The following is a 16,708-nucleotide window of genomic DNA, read 5'->3' as shown; positions in this document are numbered from 1 at the left end:
TATGTTCCTTCTGGGTCTGTGGTAGGCACTGAGGACTGCAGGGTGGTCCCTCCTCCGCCTTACCCCTCTGGCAAAGGGAGTGGGGTGGGGGCAGGACAGGCAGGAGAAGGGCAAGCTAGGAGCTCCTCAGGGAGGGGGTGAGGGTTCTGGCTCAGGGCTGGGGACCCCTTCAGGAGCAGTGGGAGCATGGCCTACTTGCCCTGCATTTCCCAAAGATGTGAGCTCCTGATCCCAGGAAGGGCCTCATTTAGCCAGTCAACAAATACAATCAAGTAACTTAATCAGGCCCAGAACTGGGCAGGACAGAGCAATCAATGTGGCCGGTCCCTGCGCCTGGGGACAGCGTGGTCTAGACTTAGGAAAACCTGGGAACCAGCATGGTTCATTGTGGTGAACTGCTTGTCTCTACCATCCATCAGAGCAAAGTACTTGTTCATTAAATCTAGATCAGGTTTCTCTTCCTCCCCCAAGGTCTGTGAAACTCTGGCCTGTCCTTGCCTGAGCTCTTGTGCAGTCCCTTCTTAACAGCCCTCCCTAGCACAGTTGGCCTCAGGCTGAATCCTTCCTGGATCTACTCTAGCCTCAGGGTCACACAGCCTCATACCTGGTTCTTTCTGGCTTGGTTTACTCCCCTTCCTATAAGAAAACCCCTTCTCCCCTACCCTTAAGATGTTTGCAGATTTCTCCCTAGTGTTGGGGGGGGGCCCTCCTTCTGTTTCAATAGTTCCTTCCCCCTCCTTAGAATGATTGTTTCAATCATTCTCCTTATTTTTTTTTTTAAGGAGTAAGTTGTTCCTTACTTTTTTTTTTTTTTTTTAAAGAGAAAGAGAGGGTACTGGCAGGGGTGAGGGACAGAGGGAGAGAGAGAATCTTAAACCGTCTTCAGGCCCAGGGCAAGCCACATGTGGGGCTGGATCTCATGACCCTGAGGTCCTGACCTGACCAGAAATGGAGTTGGAAAACTTAATCAACAGAGCCAAAATGCCCCCCACCATGACACATTTTTTTTTTTTCTTTTTTAAGAGTAGAAGTTTAGGGCCACCTGAGTGGCTCAGTGGGCTAAAGCCTCTGCCTTTGGCTCAAGTCATGATCCCAGGGTCCTGGGATCAAGACCCACATCAGGCTCTCTGCTCAGCGGGGAGCCTGCTTCCCTTCCTCTCTCTCTGCCTGCCTCTGCCTACTTGTGATCTGTCAAATAAATAAATGAAAATATTAAAAAAAAAAAGGATAGAAGTTCATGGAATACATTGTGAAGGAGCAATGGGGCAGGACAGAAAAGGCACTCCTTACTAAATCTGAATTTTTTTTTTGATGCCTATAAAATTATTTATGAGACATTCCAATCAAACTAATCAAATAAAAATAAACCATACAGAAAAAGGAGGTAAGTCATTAAACTGGAAGTTACTGATTCACCATCAGCTCTAAACTTTCTAACAATCAAGACAAAAAAGGGAAAGCCAGGGATCATATTACAACTCTTATCATATGATGAAATCAGAAAAAATAATTTCATCAGACTTTTTTCTGGTGCAAAATCCTAAAAAGAAGGCTTTGGATTAAAGGTACAAGGAGATGGCGAATTAGGGAAGCTTCCTAACCCAACTGGAGAGAAGTTGAAGCGATCTCCTGCCTAGGGTGGCCTTACACTGAGCAAGGGAGTAAAAACAAACTGTAAGGGAGTAAAAAACAAAATGTCCGTGAAGAGGTATTTCCAAGAAGGTAAGATGCAACAGTGCTTTCTGACCGGAGGGAACATCTAAAGGAATTGGGATTGGTATGTCCTCAGGATGCCTTTCTCCCATATCACCGAGCTGAGCCCGGAGATCACTGTCCCCAAGGGGAGGGATGGTCACCTGCTGGGCATCAGGTGATGTTTGCTGCCGCAGATAAAGGTCCTTACAGGCCTGGCCTGGGTATCAGTCCTCCCGCCCATATCCAGGGATCCTTTTAGCCTGGATTATAAATTCCCTTGAGAAGAGCAAGAATACTCATTCACAGCCCCAGAAGAAGACCAGACCGAGTCTGGTAAAAGAAGCTGCTCTGAAACGGGTTCTGGATGTAAAGTCACAGAATTGAGAAGATGCTTAACGTCCCAGGCCCTACAGTCAAAGGGGCCCCCTCTGGCCAACTAGATACAGAAAGTGTGTATAAAGCAGGAGCTTGTTCAGTGCTCCTCCTACCCATCCATCCTGTGCTGATCATCCAAGGGGCTTGGGGAGAACTGTCAACTAGCCTGAGACTCCCAATGCATCCACAGAGCCCACAGAGCCTTTCCATCTCAAGAATCACACTTGATGATGGGTCTTATTAATTTCAGTCATTTTTTTTTGTCCTGGTCAGGAAACGGAGTGTAGCAATGATAAGGATGGGAATGGCGATTTCTCTCTCCTATACTGTGTTTAAGCATTTACCCTTGGGCTCAGCAGGGATGCTTTTAATGGCAGCAGGCCCTCCCTGCCTTGGCACAAGGATCTGACACAGGGTGGGCCCAATTCTTGGGGACGCCCCAAGGGGCTGAATTGGCTAGTTGTGTAGAAGCCTGGTTATGGGATGCAGGTGTGAAGGATGCCTGGGACCTTGACATTGCTTGTCTGCGACCTCTCCGCAATCCTGGGGTGAAAGGTATTCAATCTATGATGCATGACTCATAATCTATGCACTGTGAATTGAGAGACTCTAGCATTTTCTAGACACTGAACTATTATTCTCCAAGGATTCTCATTGCTCATTTTAACAATAAGCCTATGAAGAAGACACCAGTTACTAGTGGTGGAGGTGGAAATGACAGGGTCAGGATTCAAATCCAGGACTTCAGACCCCAAAGCCCATGTTCTCCCCAAGTTTATTATTTTATTTTATTTTATTTTAAAGATTTTATTTATTTGACAGAGAGAGATCACAAGTAGAGAGAGAGAGAGGAGGAAGCAGGCTCCCTGCCTAGCAGAGAGCCCGATGTGGGACTCGATCCCAGGACCCTGAGATCATGACCTGAGCTGAAGGCAGAGGCTTAACCCACTGAGTCACCCAGGCAGCCCTCTCCCCAAGTTTAAATTAACGTTGGCCTCCAGGGCTGGTCGGATATGCCGCGACCTGCCTGTTCCCCAAACCGGAGCTCAGAGAACACTCCACAATGCCTCCTTAATCCCAGCCAGGTCAGCTGTCCTGTCCTGGGCTGGGGACCTCTGGCAGACTCAGCATTCCCAAGGCATCTACCTTAAGGAGAAGATGCAGAGAGAAAACAGAACCGTGACAGAAACCAAACAACAGCACAGTTCCTGGCAAAGACTCCTGTCTTGTCTGTCACCATAGCAGAAATGCGGAGACAGAAAGCCAGGGGGGCCTCAGCGCCTGCAGAGGTGACAAGTGACAGTGCTGGCTAGCAAGAAGGGCTGCTGGTGGAGGGTGCAGGGAAGGGAGGGTAGGCAATGCAGGGACCCGCAGGCTCTTTCTTCCTATTTCTGGGGCATTTAAGGGGAAGGCTGGGGGGTAAGGGGAGAAGGACCCAAGAGTTACCAAAGGTACCGCTGGTGTGATCCCTGACCAGCAGTGTCACCAACAACCTGGTTGCTGGTAGGAAATGCAGAATCAGGTCAAGCCCAGACCTCCTGAGTTAGAGGCTGCATTTTGTGAAGCCCCCAAGTGATTCCTACTAGCAGTAGAGACAGCAACCGGTCGCCTCCCTTTCAACTCCCGTCTAAGCCCCAGTGAAGACACATCCTGGGGTAGGGGGGGTGGGGGAGGAGGGGAGCACAGACAAGACACACACAGACAATGAAGGCTGTGGCAAACAGTGGTGCACGCTCTGAAGGAAATGAACGGGATGTTAGGACAGTGATGGGGACAGGGGTATGGAGGGACCTCCCTGAGATGACCAGTCAGGGAAGGCTTCCCTGAGGAGGTGATGTTTTTGCTGCAACTTACAGGATGGGAGGGCAGCTGTACCAAGACTTGAGGGTCGAAGATCCTGGGTAGAAGGAACAGCAAGACAAAGGTAGAAAGAGTCGGGCTTAGGGTGTTTGAGGACAAAAAACAGCCAGCGTGGCCGGAACAGCAAGGATCAAGGGAAGTGTGGGAGGGACGAAGCGAAAGATCTGGGCAGCGGTGACAGCTGGTAGGCCACAGGGAATGTCGGGATTTTGGATTTTATGCTAAGATGACAGGCGGTGAGAAATTAACCAGTCCTTGGACGGCGCAGCCAGGTGGACGGCGGTGCCATTTCCCGCTGGGGGAGCCTTTCCGAGGGCTGACAGGAGAGGATGGGGAAGACAAAGCGTTCAGTGTCAGACGCGGCCACATCCAGGAGTCTGGATCCAAAGGCCAGCTCGATGGGGAGACGCTGTCAGAAGCCCATGGGAAACAGCGCACTTAGAGCTCCAGGACCTGGTGTGGATGTAGACAAGCTCGGGCAGAGGAGCGAGGACTCAGACCTGAGGCCCACCCCCACCTCTGTGGAGCCACGGGGACGTGAAGCCAGCCAGGGTCAGTGAGGAGGAGCAGCCTGACGGGGAGGAGGGAAACCAGTGGAATGGAGGGAAGGATAGGTCTTAAGAAGCGGGGAGGTCAGCCGTGCCACGTTGGCCGGCTGAGACTTCCAGTAAAATCAGCATGAGACCTGACTGTTGGATTTGGCCAGACAGAAGTCCCTGGTGACCCTGAAAGGAAGAGCCAAGACAGGGCTGGGAGGGACAGGAGAAAAAGCGAGACGAGAAAGTGGGTTCAGAGAGGGCCTTTGAGGGAAGGAACGTTGAGTCAGGTGGGGCTCTGCCCACCCCCCACCCCACCCCACCACCCACTTCGCCCTCCGTGGGCATTATTTATTACATCAGCTGCATGCGAGTGGAAATAATCTGCGAGGGGGCGCAGCCCTCGTGCTGCAGGCATGGGGGCTTGTCCTGGAGCGGGCGAGAGGTCCTGGGACCCAGGGCTCAGGCACAGATGTGGCCTTTGTCAGAGCAGGGTCATGTCATCTGCCATCCCAAGAGGGCACCGTGTGTGGGTGCAGCTGGAGGCAAGTGGTGGCTTTGGGAGAGAGAAGGGAAGGAAAGGAAATTCTCTGTGTCACCTGTGTTCTCAAGGATCCCTCCTCAGAATGCCGAGCCATACTGAGAAAACTACCACCCCGGCAGGTGCCTGGGTGGCTCAGTCAGTTAAGCATCTGCCCTTGGCCCAGAGCATGCTCTCAGGGTTCTAGGATGGAGTCCTGTGTCAGGCTCCCTGCTCAGTGGGGTGTTTGCTTCTCCCTCTCCTTCTGCTCATTCCCTACTTGTGCTTGTTCTCTCTCCCTCTCTCAAATGGATAAGTAAAATCTTCAAAAAAAAAAAAAGAAGAAGAAGAAGAAGAAAGAAAGAAAACCTCCCACTTACTGGGGGCCCTGTTCTCTTCAGGACCCTTTAGAAACATTATTTCAAGTCATTCTCACCATACCCCGAAGTGAGGCATCCCTTCCCCAAGGTTACACAGATGGAAATGAAGAAGGCTCAGAGAAGTGAAGCGACTTGCCCAGTGACACACAGAGAAAGTGGGCATGTGGAGTTCGCATTCAGCCCGACTGACTCAAACCTGAGCTTGTCCCGGGGTTCAGAGAATCCTGAGTGACGATTAACAGTGCCTGGAGGATCTGGCCCAAAGGGGTTCTTGCAAGTTAGGGCAGCCCCCAGACAAAGGGGGGCTTGAACCAAGCCTCCTTGACGCCAGCCGTGAGAAGAGGCAAAATCACATTATCCCAAGAAGCCCCTCCCTGGCCTCAAATTTCCCTGCTTCTCTCTGTCCTCAGCCAAGACCAGTTTTATTATTAAAATGGACACTGCTTATATTTTATTATAGTAAAGTAGCAATAAGGGACACCTGGGTGGCTCGTTAAAGCATCTGCCTTCATCCCAGGTCTTTATCCCAGGATCCTGGGATCCAGCCCCAAGACAGCAGGGAGCCTGCTTCCCCCTCACCCTACTCCTCCAGCCCCCTGTTACCCCCCTCCCCCACTTTCTCATTTGCTCTCTCTCTCAAATAAGTAAATAAAATCTTTACAAAGAATAAAACAACAGTCATAGCAATATCCTACGTAAAGTGGCCACATGGCAGAGGAAAGTGGACATGAAGGAGCCTGTTAGAGGAGCAGGACTCAAACAAGCAACCTGCAAAGTAAAACTATTTCAGAAGTCTTCCCTCTTATCCTGGAAGTGTATGTGATGATGTACGGATCCTGTTCCGGAGTTTGACAAGGTTTTCCCCGAAGATGCTCCCCGGGGCCTGGAGCATGGCTGAGACCGCCCACGCACGGGAGCCTTGGGAAATGCCAAGCACAGTGTCCTAGGGGCTCACACCTCTTTCCCACGTTGGCTCAGAGAATCCCCCGAAGGACCCAGGAGTTTCTCTCATCAGCCCCATTTTATAATTTTCTCTTGAGCCTGGCTCTCTGGGAGAAAACAATGCCCACTCTGAGGGCCTCATCTCACCGTGGGGGAAAGCAGCCCAGAGAGGATGGAGATGTGGCCGGCAGCACCAGCAGGGACCCCTGTCTCCTCACGCTGCACCCAGGGCCCAGGTTCATGGTGTACTGTGGAGACGACCATGAGGCCCACGGCACACCTCCACAGCACCCAGGCCTGCTACCGTCTCCTGATTCTGGGGTCGAGTGCCAAGGGGCGGACGCTCTGCCCCGCAGACAAACACTTGTGCCCCCATAGTGCCCCCCGATCTTCTCTACACCCCACTGGCTGGCTGCTTTACAGCTGGCAATACTGAGGCCGGTTGAGAGGCCACCAAGGATAGACACTTTAAGTGCATATGGAGCAGACACCCAGTAGAACTCCCCTCCCTTCACCCCGTTTTAATTAAGATTTAAATCGCACTGCCCCACAGGGCTCGATAACCAATATGGGCAAATGCAAATTGAGTGCATTCTCTGGGACAACCGGCTTGACTTCATCAAAAATGTCAAATGTCCAAGATCCAAAAAAAAAGGGCGGGGGCTATTTACGGCCATACCACCCTGAACGTGCCTGATCTCATCTGATCTCAGAAGCTACATGGGTCAGGCCCGGTGAGTACTTAGATGGGAAGAAAGGCTGGTAAACTATTCTAGATTAACAGAGACTGAAAAAAACAGGACAGCCATATGTAATGCATGATCCTGGATTACACACGAGATCAAAAAAGAAAAGCTACAAAAATATCAGGACAATTTGAATATGAAATTTATATTAGATGACATATGACATCCATGTGAAATTTCCCACAGGGGAGGAAACCAGCACTGTGGTTATGTCAAGGTCATTCTTGCTCTTAGCAACAGTCAGGTATTTAAGGATGAAATGTAACAATGTCTGCAACTAACTCTTTTTTTTTTTTTTTTAAGATTTTATTTATTTGGCAGAGAGAGAGAGGGAACACAAGCAGGGGGAGCGGCAAAAGAAGAAGCAGGCTCCCCATTGAGCAGGGAGCCGGACACAGGACTCGATCCCAGGACTCTGAGATCGTGACCTGAGCTGAAGGCAGATGCTTAACCAAATGCACCACCCAAGCACTTTTGCAGCTAACTTTGAAACAGTCCGGCAATATATGAATAAAGTACATACAGGTACCCAGGAGCAGGGAGTGCAAATGTTCACAACAATGGTAACAACTGGCAAAATCTAGGGAGCTGGAGAGATCAGGATTCAGTGGCACGACTCTTAACTTCTTTCCTGACGTTGAAAACCTTTCGAGATAAAAAGTTGGAGGAAAAGCAAATTTGCTAGGTCTTTGTTAAAGGAATCTAGTCTCTGTTCTTGTACCTTCTGCGGCAGGAGTCTGAGCTCGCAGTTTTCTCCGCAGGGCAGCCGATGAGGAAGTCTCTACTGAGATTCCTAGTTAGCCTCTGGCACATGGTAGGCTCGGCACATGGTAGACCACCCCACCCCCCACCCCCGGCCCGCTGACCCAGAAGCCCCCGTGGGCCCTTGCAGGCAGGGCGTCTCTCTGGAAAAACAAAGTCATGCCTCACTGGACTTCAAGAATGCTCCCTCTCCATGCCTGAGCCCCCAGGCAGCCTGATTCTGGGGAGGACAGACAGACGCCTCAGAGCAGGGCCCCGCAATCCCAAACCAGTTTCCCCAGAGGTGGCCACCTGGGAAAGGGCGGCAGGCATTTGTTGAGCTCACGTGCTGCGCCACTGTCCGCTGTCACAGTTGAAACACTCTTCCCCCCAACTCCACCTCCACACTCTGTCCTTGGGGAGGGACGTGTGGGTGTGAGCAGACCTGGAGCCCGGACGTTACAGGATCCGGGTTCTCGGAATTGCATGAGGAGCTTTTGAAAAGGCAACACCCTTGAGGTTCTGCGTTGACCGGTCTGAGGGGCACCTTGGGCATCCAGAATCGTAAAAACTTCCAGGAAATTATAATTTGCAGAAAAGTTTGAGATCTCCTAGTTTGAACACTCGGTCTTCAAATTTGGGCGTGCATTAGAATTACTAGGGGAGCTTGTAAGCATAGATGAGTGGAGCCCTCCCCGGGCTGAATAAATCAGGACCTCTGGCAGGTGGGTTGGCATCAGGATCTTTGGACAGCCCCCTCCACGAATCCAGGGTGCAGCCAGGGTTGAGAACCACCGGCTTAGACTTGGCTGCTTCTGAGAACTAACGTGTGTGTGTGTGTGTGTGTGTGTGTGTGTCTTCCCATAGTTACCTGTGTCAAAAACCCACTTAACTCATTAATGAGGGAGCAGCAGGCTGGGACAGCTGCTTCAAAGGAGAACGGGAGAGATCGACAGGTGTCAATGACAGAAATAATGCTGAAACTGAGTCACAAAGTCCAATGCAAAACTGGTTCATCTCCTCCAGGGTAATAATCCAACCAGGCCCTCTCAAGAGGGGAAGGAAGCGGCCTCTCTCCCGTGTTTGCTCAGGTGCCGTGAGTCTGGTTCTAAAGGGAAGTGGGAACTTGAGCAGCGAGGCGGGGTGAGACAGGAGGTGGAACCCAGGAGCATCCTGGGAAGCCAGTGTTCTGGGCAGGCGCAGGCCAGCCTTCCTAGGGCAGGGATGGCTGGAGGCAGAAGGCCGGGTACAGACCAGGGTGAGGGGACAAACAAAAGGGCCTTCAGCATCTCCTCAGCTTCTGTCCCAGCCACTTCTGCTCTAGCCAGAGTTCAGGTGTTTCCCCAAGATATGACTCAAGGATCTTTTATTTTTACAGAACCCATGGGCTTGGGATAAGCAAATTAGTCTTTCCTTTAAGAGGAGGGGGCTATTGGAACATAGGAAAAACACTGTGGCCATATTAAGCAGAAAGGATCAATCACATCGAGGGACATCTGGGTGGCTCAGTTGGTTAAGCAGCTGCCTTGGGCTCTGGTCATGATCCTGGAGTCACGGGATCGAGTCCTGCATCAGGCTCCCTGCCCAGCAAGGAGTCTGCTTCTCCCTCTGACTTCTCCCCTCTCATGTTCTCTCTCTCATTCTCTCTCAAATAAAAAAATAAAGTCTTAAAAAAAAAAAATCACACCAACCCTCCCCCTCCCCCACCGAGCCATTGAACCCCCTTCCGCCCTCACCACATCAGCGCCAGCACGACGGCACCACCCACACCCGCACCGGCACAGCTGAATCAGAGCGCTGTTTCTCAGAACAAATATTTTTAGAATTTAAAAGTGCCATTGTCACAAGAGGTTTTAGAAACATTTGCCTCAGGATGGATGAAGTTAAGCAAGGATACCCATGGACCTTTAGGGCTTAAGCTCCCCGGGGCCGGGTCTAGAGAGAAGCCCAGGGCAGATTTCTAACAGTTGTCCTGGCAAGACGGAGGCTTGGCAAAGCTCCTTCCGAGGATGAGCAGAAGGGCCAGCTTGGGCCGGGGCTTACAGTCTGGGGGCCCAGTAAACCCCCTTTGTTTGGCCACCAGGGGACCGCTGCAGCATCACCTTGCAAAGAGCTTCCGGTTCCTGTGAGGTGAGGTGGGCACTGGAGGGAGGGTAAGGGGTTGACGGGAAGCAAGGAGAGCTGGATCCCTACCTCACTCCAGACATCAGAGTTGATTCCATGGATCAAAATTTTAAATATAAAAACCAAATACTCGGGACGCCTGGGTGGCTCAGTCGGTTCACTCAGGTCATGATGCCAGAGGCCTGGGATCGAGTCCCACATTGGGCTCCTTGCTCGGCAAGGGAGCCTGCTTCTCCCTCTGCCTCTGCCTGCCACTCTGTCTGCCTGAGCTCGCTCCCTCTCTCTCCCTCTCTCTCTGACAAATAAATAAATAAAATCTTAAAAAAAAAAAAACTCTCTCTAAAGAAAACAAAAAGAAACCAAACCAAAACAAACAAACAAAAAATACATGAAGTAAAAATAAAATAGAATAGGGGCCCCTGGGTGGCTCAGTTGGTAAAACATCCAACTCTTGATTTCAGCTCAGGTCATGATCTCAGGGTCATGAGATCAAGCCCCAAGTCAGGCTCCACGCTAAGCAGAGAGTCCGCTAGAGATTTTCTCTCTCCCTCTCCCCTGCCACCTCACACGTGTGTGCACACACACACTCTCTCTCTCAAATAAATAAATAAATAAAATAGATAAATATTTAAAATAGAATAGTTCCACGATCTTGGGTAGGAAAGCCTTTCGAAGCATCACACAAGAAGCCAAAGCTATAATGGAAAAGACGGATGAGTTAGCTAAAAAAGAAGTGCAAATCCGTTGCCATAAACAAAGTTAAAAACAAACGACAAGCTGAAAGAATATTTGTAATGTTTATCCAAAAATGTAACATTTCTAGTTTTTATAAATCAATGAAAATGAATACATATTTAAAAGGACGGTGAAGAATGTGGGAAGGAAATTAATGAACAAAGAACTCCAATAAATGTAACTGAAGAAGTTCAACTGCATTTTATTTGTTTGTTTGTTTATTTAGCTATCATTTTTAAGTAATCTCTACACCCAATGTGGGGCTTGTACTCACAAACCTGAGATCAAAAGTCACATGCTATACCAACTGAGCCAGCCAGATGCCCCAAGTTCAAGTGTATTTTATTTTATTAAGATTTTATTTATTTATTTGACAGAGAGAGATCACAAGTAGGCAGAGAGGCAGGCAGAGAGAGAGAGAGGGAAGCAGGCTCTCTAATGAGCAGAGAGCCCGACGTGGGGCTTGATCCCAGGACCCTGAGATCATGACCCCAGCCGAAGGGAGAGGCTTAACCCACTGAGCCACCCAGGCAGCCCTCAAGTGTATTTTAATTCAACAGAGCAATCCTAATCTTTTTAGCCTCTCAAATTAGAAAGACTTGAGAAAACAGTTAACATCCTGTTTCAAGAGGGTAGTTGGACTCTACCACAATCCTGATGGCAGGGTAAAGAAAACAACTCTTCTGGAAAGGAATTAGGCCGAAGTATTGGAAATTTTAAGATTAGTGCCCTTTTGATAAAATAGTTTCCACTCTGGGGCACCTGGGTGGCACAGTCTCTTAAGTGTCCGACTCTTGATCTCGGCTCAGGTCATGATCTTGGGGTCATGGAATCAAGCCCTGCACTGGGCTCCGGCAGCGGGAAGTCTGCCGGCAATTCTCTCTCTTTCTCCCTCTGCGCCTCCCCTTGCTCGTGGGCTCACGTGTGTGCCCCTCTCTCTCTCTCAAATAAATAAATAAATCTTAAAAAAAAAAATAGTTTCACTTACCAGATTTTATCCTAAAGGTTGGCAGACTTTTTCCATAGAGGGCAGATAGTAAATATTTTAGGTTTTGTGGGCCATACAGTTCTGTGGCAGCCACTAAACTCTGCCACTGTACTGTGAAAGAACCCCAGACAAGAGGTGAGCAAATGGGGATGAATGTGTTCTAATAAAACTTTATTTACAAAAATAGCCCGCTAGATTGGGCCCATAGGAACTGTCGTCTGCCAACCTCAGACTTACACTAAAGCAGTGTTTGCTCCTATGGGGAACTGTTTAGCTCTGTTTAGAATGACACTGCCTTTGTTAATCCCCCCAGTTAGGTTAATATATATATATATTTTTATATATTAAATATATTATATATTTATTTTAATATATATATATATATATATATATATGCCCAACAATAAGGAACTGATAAATTTGGTTGTCTTCATGTGATGAAATCTTATGTAGCTATTTAAACTTACGCAGAAAAGTAACATAGCTACTTTATTAGATAGCGTAAGATTGAGAAAGAGTATGTAAGTGAGCTATTAGAACTCATGAGGGGGTTTAGCAAGGTGGGCATGACAAGATCAACACCCAACATCGAAAGCTGTCCTACACGCTAGCCGTAGCCAACGGGGATCTGTCATGGCACAGAGTCTACAGCAGTAACAACAGCAGTAGACTCTAAAATCTAGTCACCTATGTAGAAAGGTGCAGAACCTATTTGAGAAGATCGTAATAGCTTTCTGAAGGGCACAAAAGAAAGCCAGACTAAACATAGATACACTGAAAGAGAGAATTCCATATTACAAAGAAGCCAATTCCCTTCAGTCGATGAACACATTTCAAAAAAATTCTCTAGCAGGGTTTTTAACAGATTTTGACAAAAAAGAGTGTTCTGGGCATGCCTGGGTGGCTCAGCTGGTTAAGTGTCTGCCTTCGGCTCAGGTGATGATCCCAGGGTCCTGGGATGGAGTCCCATGTTGGGCTCTCTGCTCGACGGAAAGCCTCCTTCTCCCTCTCCCTTTGCCTGCTTCTCTGCCTGCTTGTGATCTCCCTCTCTCTGACAAATAAACAATTAAAATCTTTTTTTAAAAGAAAAAAAGGGGGCATCTGGGTGGCTCAGTTGTTGAGCATCTGCCTTTGGCTCAGGTCACGATCCCAGGGTCCTATGATTGAGCCCCACATCGAGCTCCCTGGCCTGCAGGAGGCCTGCTTCTCCTTCTCCCACTCCCCCTGCTTGTGTTCCCTCTCTCACTGTGTCTCTCTCTGTCAAGTAAATGAATAAATAAAATCTTTAAATAAATAAATAAAACAAAAAAGGTATTCTGGAAGAGAAAATGTGTAAGCATAACAAAAATCGTTTTTAAGTGAAGAAGGTTGAAGGATATTGTCTCTAGCAGATATCAAACTATGAAGCAATGAATGGTAGCTGAGACTGGTTTTGGCTCGGAAATAAACAGACAGAGGGACTGATGGAACAGACCAGAGTCCAGAAAGAAACCATGTTGATAAGGAAATTTAGCATATGAAAAGGGGGTGAAATCCCAAGTGAGTGGGGAAAGTGGGATTATCTGACAGGAGGGGCTTAAACCCCTGGCAACATTTGGAAAATAATACCAGATGAATACATCCTCAGCAAAACCAAAAATATGCCACAGGGGACCAAAGAGCTAAGAATAACATCTTTTGTCTAAAAGTACTGGGGGGAAAAATAAACCATATAGGGGGATATGTTTATAGCCTTGAGAGAGAGAAGCATCAAATGAAAATAGCATGAAAGGATGGGTAATGATTACTTAAGAGTTTTAAAATTCTATACCATAAAAGACGCCAAAAACAAGACTAAAATATAAGCAAAATACATAAAGATTAACATTCAGAATATATATAAATGTCTTATCAATCAATAAGGAAAAGACAAACCACCTAAAGGAAAATGAGCAAAGACTATGAACCGGTAACTCCCCAAAGGAGAAAGCTAAGGCTTGGTGATGGGCAGGCCCACCTGCTGTCGGGCGATACATCGGTATCACCTTTTTAGAAGAAAGATTTGGACACATCTATTAAAAAAAAAAAAAAAACCTGCATACCCTTTGATACAGCATTTTCAGATTTCTAATCCTGGAAATACTTAGAGAAATGCTCTATGCACCATGAATAAGGTTGTGTTCGATGTAGAGACAAGGTCAGTTTAAGCGAGCCCTGCCACCACAGGGTGAAAATGGTGTCAGTGGGGAGGGGACTTGGAACCATCGTGGAGGCTGAGGTTAAGGCCCAGGGCCTCAAGGAAGCTCAGTGAAAGTCCTCCTCCAGGCTGGGGAGAGGGCAGACAGGCTGGGGCAGAGGGAACCAGGGGAGGCCTCCTAGAGGAGGTGTGAGTCCTAGCGATGAGTAGAAGTTAGCCCCGGGATAGGGTGTGGGAGGATATCCCAGGAGAAAGACAAAACTTGTGCAACGTCTGGGAAGCAAGACAGAACTTGGCCTTTTCATAAAATAAGGAACCGCTGGGTGTCACCAATCTCAGGGTGCTGAGAGATGAGGCTGGAGAAGCAGGTGCGAGCTGAGTTTTTCCCCACTGGTGATGAGGGGTCACCGAAGGGAGAGACCGAGCAGCTCCTTAGGAAGATGCTGAGGCACCGGGCTAAGGGTCTGGAGAGGAGAAGGCTGGGGGCAGTGAGGAAAGCTGTAGGCAGCCGTGGGAGAAGGGCAAGGGGGTGAGTGGGCATCAGGGGACTCGAGGCTAGCTGGCTGTGGGGGCATCAAGAATGACTTCCTTGCTTGGGGACTGACTGGCTGGTGACATCATTCACTGACGCGGCAGTTTCATAGGAGGAGCGGGCAGCTTGACGCGCCCCATTCATTTTATGGGGTTCCCTATTAATCAGCCCACGAGGGAGAATGACCAAGGGCCCAGGCTCTCACAGCATCTGTGGGCTCTGCTTTCATTTCACGGCCCTGTTGAGTGGGAGGTGCTCGCCACCTGCCTACACCCTCTCCCCATCCAGACCCCTACACCCTGAGGAGAGGAGGGGGAGCTCCTGCTGTCCCATCATTGTGTCCTCCCCACAGGGTTCCCAAACCACCCCCGCATTTATTTTTGTCTCTGGTAGCACTTTGGAAGCCTGAGTGATCCAGGTTCTGGTTGGTCTCAAGCTGACCCCTAGGGGACAGATGGAACACCGCAGGGTGCCGAAGACCCAGTCTTTAGGGTTAAGACCTGCCCAGGCTGGCCCTGTCAACTCCCCCAACCTGAGGAGCTGTGAGTGGTCAGCCCAATGGAGCCCAGAGCTGCACATTCCAGAAGGCTGAGCCAGGAAGGGGATTCACTGCCATCACGGAGGCCTGGGGTCCTGCAGGAGCCCACAGGCCCTGCCGGCTGGCTTTTGACCCGTCTTCCTCCTGACCCCCCTGCTCCCCCCAGCAACCATCACTAGGGAGCCCATCGTAAGGACGAGAGCCCAGGTCCACTGAGCTGCCTGGTTGGAATGCCCCAGAACAAGGCTGCCTAGTGCATCCGGCGATCAGTCGCCCCCTCTCCAGGCTCCGGCCAGCGGAGCCACCTCAAAGTAACCTACATGGATGGCATGAAGCGCTCACCCCAGAGGGGCTGCAACAAAGGGAAATGAAGACACATCTGCAGACAAGGTCCTGAGACAGAAAACAAGGGGCACCAGGCAGGGGTGCTGAGGTTCAACTGGCATGTTCTTCCTGCTTCCTCAAACCTCCAGATTTCGCATTCTGGAAAACAGCATTGTGCCAAAAGCAAAGCAGCATCCTGGAGCCCAAGGCTTCTGGGTCTATTTTTACCGTTTCTTCCAGAAGCATGGACGGCCACACATGGGGGCCAAGAGAGCAGCCTGGTGCTGCAGGAACAGGACCTGCTCTGGCAACACTGGCGTGGGGGGCAGGGCGGGGGGGGGGCTGGCCCGCTCTACTCTGCCCTCCAGCTCCTCCCAGGCAGTCCTCTTTTTTGACAGACTTATGAAATGCCGGTATCCAAGGGAAAAGTAGAATGAGCACGGCACTCTCGTTCTAACCACTACGACACAGCATGGGGAGGAAGGGAGGCCTCATGTATTAGCTGATTAGAAAATTAGTATTTTCTCACTGATTTCCACAGGTCCCCTAGAGAGGTATGGCCAGCACCATTTTACAGCTAAGGAAACTGAGGCCCAGAGGAGTGCCAGAGGCAGCGTGTCTGGTTTGCATACCTAGTCAGGTGCCCCAGTGGGGTATGGACCCAGCCCTGAGTGACCCCACGGCCTTCCTGCTCAGCAGTCCACAAGGGCCCACTTGAAAAACTGGGGATGCTTGGTGTTTGTCCCACGCGGGAGGCCTTCTGCCCTGATCCTGGCCGCCGTCCCATTAGTTGGGCCCAAATGCATATTCACCCCACATCCACTGGCCTGTCGAGGCAGGCCTGGGGTCTAGCTCTCATCACTCGTCCCTGGGGGCCAGGCGCCTGGTCTCTGTGTGGGAGGTCCTGTCCCCATGACTTGGGACCTGGCTCTGGCCTCTGCTGCCCTTGAGCCTTGGCTTCTCCAACACTGATGAGGGAGCAGGAGGCTGGCTGAGGACAGAGCAAGAGCTGGCGCCTTGCACCCCCTCCCCACCTGCCCCCCTCCATATGTGTAGCATTCCTCAGGCACCCCTGACCGCCATAAAATGATAAATAGTTAACTTGCAGGGATCGCAATCCTGCAGAACAGGAATCTCCCTTGCTCTACAGATGTCCTAGAGATCTAAACAGGGAGGTTACCTTATCAATATTACAAATTTCCAGAGGCAAATAACTCTCAGTTCCTGAAGCCCTAATGTCTCCCTCCCCACCATAAACTGGAGGAGACTGAGGTAGAAGGGAATGCAAATGACAGCAGGATCATAATACCCCACCAAGAATCTCCCAACTATCTTGATGTTAATGCCTGACCTAAAGACGACATTGATCAAGCCATAAGGGCAAGCCCCCCTCCCCTGCCCGGCACCTTGTAGGCCCTCCTTAACATGTGAAAACTCTGTTGAAACCTCCCATCCCCTCACCTTCCCCCAACTGCAAGGTATATAACATGCCTACC

At 49.8% G+C, this 16,708-nt stretch overlaps 1 protein-coding gene across 4 annotated transcripts in view; it reads right to left on the bottom strand.

The window, feature by feature from the left end:
- Window positions 1-16,708, bottom strand: part of RAB11FIP4 (RAB11 family interacting protein 4) — a 111,778-nt gene that overhangs the window by 55,846 nt on the left and 39,224 nt on the right. Inside the window, exons 1-2 of one of the 4 annotated variants that reach the window (XM_032320230.1) lie at window positions 7,776-7,863; window positions 7,578-7,685 (exon numbers count right to left, since the gene is read on the bottom strand). The exons of 1 other annotated variant lie outside the window; for it this stretch is intronic. The gene's annotated coding sequence lies outside the window, so the exon portion shown is untranslated. Of the gene's footprint in view, window positions 1-7,577; window positions 7,715-7,775; window positions 7,864-16,708 lie in introns of those variants that run through there. 2 more of the 4 variants (XM_032320231.1, XM_032320232.1) reach the window with 2 other exon arrangements.

This window comes from Mustela erminea, chromosome 18 (genome assembly GCF_009829155.1).
Source record: "Mustela erminea isolate mMusErm1 chromosome 18, mMusErm1.Pri, whole genome shotgun sequence".
NCBI lineage: Eukaryota > Metazoa > Chordata > Mammalia > Carnivora > Mustelidae > Mustela > Mustela erminea.
This window is presented reverse-complemented; position numbering and strand designations above follow the sequence as displayed.